The following is a 4,396-nucleotide window of genomic DNA, read 5'->3' as shown; positions in this document are numbered from 1 at the left end:
GTCACCTCCTCCGGAACCTACGGTATAGCGGAAACGTACACTAACGTGAAAATCATCGCGTGCATAAAATTTGTTCCAAATTTTTTCCAAATAAATACTATAAAGAACTAGACAAAAATACAAGACTGACAGAAAAAGAATCAATCAAAAATCATCTTTTATTAAAAAGTTATAAGGGTTTTAGTCCAGGGACTGATCTGTGATGAAACAGAAAAGAACGAGGGACTTAACTGAGAAAACAGAAAACGGTTCGGAAAGAAATGCGCCAGCCCGAAGGAAAAGCGCATTTGCCCGAAGGCGCCAACAGAAAACGGTTCGAGGGGGAGAGAGAAGAGAGGCTGACGGGGGGGTCCACACGTCAGGTTTAAAAAACGGCCAACGGAGCTCACCGGCGCCCGAAGGCTGCGGTGGTCGCCCGCGTCGAACCACGGCGAGACAGAGAGATCGGAGGGTACCAAGAGGTTCAGCGTGTTCTTCCGCGTCAGTGGGTGGTGGACTTGGTCGTCGGAGGGCACCACGTCGACGGCAACACTTTCTCCGGCGGACGGTGGTTCGGGCGATGGTGGAGAACTCCGGTGGGTGCTGCAAACTCCAAATTGAAGCTCGGGTTAGGAGAGTGGATGCACTAGGAAGCTACTGGCAAGAGCTGAGGCGTAGAGGTGCACGCACGGGAGCGAATCGAGCTGGGTCCCGTGGCGGGTCGAGGCGGCCGGAGTTGGGGAAGAAGGCTCCCTCGGGGCTCTTCCAGTGGCTTGGTGTGGTATTGGTGGTGCGTAGGGGTGGTGTGAGTTCGAGTTCGAGCTCGGGGCCCCTATTTATAGGCGATTCGAGGGAGTGGTCGTGAACGGGGTATCTCCGGCGAGCGATTACGGCGAGGCAGTGGTTGGGCACTGGGTTTAAGGGGCTAGGCACCAACAGGGAAGATCACTGGTGCCGTTCCACCACTAAACTTCGGTCGGGCAAGGCGTAATGCGCCGGTCCTCGACAGGGCGGCCGTACGGGCACGGCAGCGGCAGAGAGCGCGCTCTGCGCCTAGCAGTTCGCGACGAAGGATGGCAGCGCACACGGGGGAGTGGATGGCCACGCAGCGGCCTCGGGTGGCATGGGCGGCGCTGGGCGGCGCCGTCCACGCTGCGCCTCTCTCTGGCAGCCGCAAAGCCGCCGCTGCCGTCGCTCACGGGGTGGCGCACCTCCTCCTGCTCGTCGCCGACGTCCGCAAACCTCCAGGCGTTCGTGCGGCGCAGGGACAAGAAGGAGGGGACGGGGAGCAAGGCGCCACCGCGGTACTGGCAAGATCGACATCGGGCTCTGAAGAAAACGACAGTGTTCCTGAAACTGTTTAACTGAACTTTCTGAACATGATAGCAACAGTGCCAGTCAGGTGTTCGACGAAATGATTTGGCATGAAGAAAAAAAATTCTGGAGCTGGGACTTGGTGAGGTGACCTCTCAATGCATCCAGAGGCTGCCTGATTTTTCTCAGATTTTTAGGAGAAGAATTCAAATGAATTTCATCAAATTTGGCAAATCTGGTCCAAACTTGCAGCAAGCATAATTTGAAATATTTGAACTGGAGACCAGTGGATCTTCATGGATCCTGGTTGAGGGCTCAAAGGACTAGCTAGGGAAATTGGTTTGGAGGCCAAACTCAAAGTAGAATTGGTAGTTCCTTTGAAAATCTCCAAGGATCAAAGTAGAGGGCAGAAATTGTTTTTGATGAGAAATAAATGGAAACAAATATATGGAGAGGTTCAACTTGCTGGATTTGAAGAATAACTTGACACAAGGATGGGGAAAGGCTTTTGGGAGGGGATTTCCACTTGGGTCATGGCAAGAGGGATTTTTGAAAGGGGAAAAGATCACTCCAAATGCCATAGGGCTATTTAAAAGATTTTTCAAAAGAAATTTTTCCCAAGTGAAAAGCATTTGGTTTTGAGTCCAAATAAGAAGGGAAAACCTCCAAGACCAAAAAACCAAATCTTGGGTGAATCCAAACAAAGCACTTGTTATAAAAGAAAGGTTTTTGAGAGGGAGAGTTCTTTAGAAGAAAATTTTAAATAACACCCCTCAAATCAAATAGAAGATTTTGATAAAACCAAAATAAAAATTTTGGGTGTCACATTGATGACAATGCTTTTGCGGACTAATCGTGTGCATGAAGTATTTCAGACATATCATAACTAGGCACAAGACGATTTGGTGCCCCTCGAAGACTATTGAAGATGGCGTTTCGCTACGTTTCTTTTCGGTGGATTTGAGTCGTAGGAAAGCCGTACTATTAAGAGGGGGTTCGCTTTGGAAAGGTTTGGGTGGAATCATCACGTACACGTCTACTCCTTTTGCACCACCTTTCCTTTGTCTCTTTGGATCATCCTCCGTCTCTCCTTGTCTATGCAAAATGAAGATCTTCTAGTGTTGCTGAACTGGGGCATGCGGTAGTACTACTCCTCGGAGCGGTAGTACCGCAGGCCCTTGCGGTAGTACCGGCCTCTGGCATGGTAGTACCGCAAGTGCTCACGGTAGTACCGCACCTCGGGCGCGGTAGTACCGTGCGCACTGGCCAGGCTCAGCAACATGAGCGGTAGTAGGGGCGGATGTAATTTTTTTACATCCGCACCCTACGCGGTAGTACCGCTCCAGGTCTGCGGTAGTACCGTGTCGGATTTTTGCATGGATCAAAATTCAGCGGAAGTAGTCACGGATGTATTCTTATATGTCCGTGCCTTCCCGGCCTAGTCCATTCCTGCCTTGCGGTAGTACCACAAGGGGGCGCGGTAGTACCGCGCCAGCGGTTCTACCGCTCCTTGCCTTAGCGCTTCAAGACTGGTCTTAGGCCCTGCCGTGGCAGCGGTAGTACCGCGGTCTGCTGCGGTAGTATCGTGAGCCCTTGTGGTAGTACCGCGTGTTTGGTGCGGTAGTACCGCAGGTCGCAGGCTGGTTAAGCGGATAACGGTTGGATTTGTTCTTTCACTATAAAAGGGGTGTCTTCTTTTCAGAGTTGACCACCTCTTCCCTCCCCAAGCTCCATTTTCCCTCCCCAATCACGGCATCTCGCATTGTGTGAGGGCGTGAGGAGAATACGGTGGCCCTAGTGGCTTCTTGGGGAGCACTGTGCCTCCACGCCGCTCCAACGGAGACGTACTTCCCCTCAAAAGGAAGGAACTTCATAACACATCCTCGTCTTCACCGGCTCCACTCTTGGTTATCTCGTTCCTTTACTTGTGCAAGCTTTTTGTGCTATATCCTTTGCTTGCTTGTGTGCTTGTTGTTGTTGCATCACATAGGTTGCTCACCTAGTTGCATATCTAGACAACCTACTTTGATGCAAAGTTTAAATCGGTAAAGAAAAGCTAAAAATTGTTAGTTGCCTATTCACCCCCTCTAGTCAACTATATCGATATTTTCAATTGGTATCAGAGCCTCGTCTCTTTATTAAGGACTTTGCCGTCCGAAAAGTATGGTTGACACCGTAGACGGTGGGGAGGAGCACTCCGGTGTGAATCCGTTCTCATCTACGGCCGATGGGGGAACCGCGGTCTCTCGTGAGGAATTCAATGTGGCTTTGAACACATTGAAAACCTCCATGACGACCGAGGTTGAAAGCATGTGTTTAACAAATTCTTAGAAGGGCTTAAATTATCCACCACACCGATAAAAGTGGGTGATCCCACTAACAAGGTGACGGATGCTAACTCCGAGAAGGGGGAAGCTACTAGTGAAAAGGATCCTTCATCTAGTGGTAAAAATGGCAACGGCATCTTCGCCCATGTGGAACCTCCGCTTACTGGTGGACCGATTCCTTCCACTCATTTGAATCATGCCAGTCCTCCCCCTAAGATTGTGAAAAATGAGGACTTTGATTCTTGGGTTTATCGCTTTAAGCGTCATTTAAACCATGTTAATACTAATCTTTGGAGAATCATTGAAGAAGGTTTTTATCCGCATGACCGAAGCAACTTCACCCCTAGAGAAGCCGCGGATAATCAATTCAATGAGAATGCTCTCTTCATCATCCAAGATGCAATTTCACCCGAAGATCTTGCTCATCTCCGGCCCTTCACCGTGGCCAAGGATGCATGGCGCCATGTTGTTTCCCTCTACAGGGGAAGCGCAAGCATTCAACACTCCAACTATGAAGTGATGCAAGATGAAACCGATGAGTTTGCAATGAAAGAAGATGAAGAACCTCATGAGCTCTATCGGAGATTAACTACTCTCGCGGTCTCACTCCGAGATCATGGGAGTAAGGATACAGGTGACAATTGGATCAAGCGCAAATTCCTCAAGGCCATGATGCCTTACCACAAGGCCATGTCCTCCATCATTCGTCAAAGGCCGGATTTCCACACCTTGTCCTCAAGTGAAGTGTTGGATGAGTTTGTGGCTATGAGTATCTT

Source organism: Aegilops tauschii, chromosome 7, assembly GCF_002575655.3.
Source record: "Aegilops tauschii subsp. strangulata cultivar AL8/78 chromosome 7, Aet v6.0, whole genome shotgun sequence".
Classification (NCBI taxonomy): Eukaryota; Viridiplantae; Streptophyta; class Magnoliopsida; order Poales; family Poaceae; genus Aegilops; species Aegilops tauschii.
Note: the sequence above shows the minus strand (reverse complement) of the source record.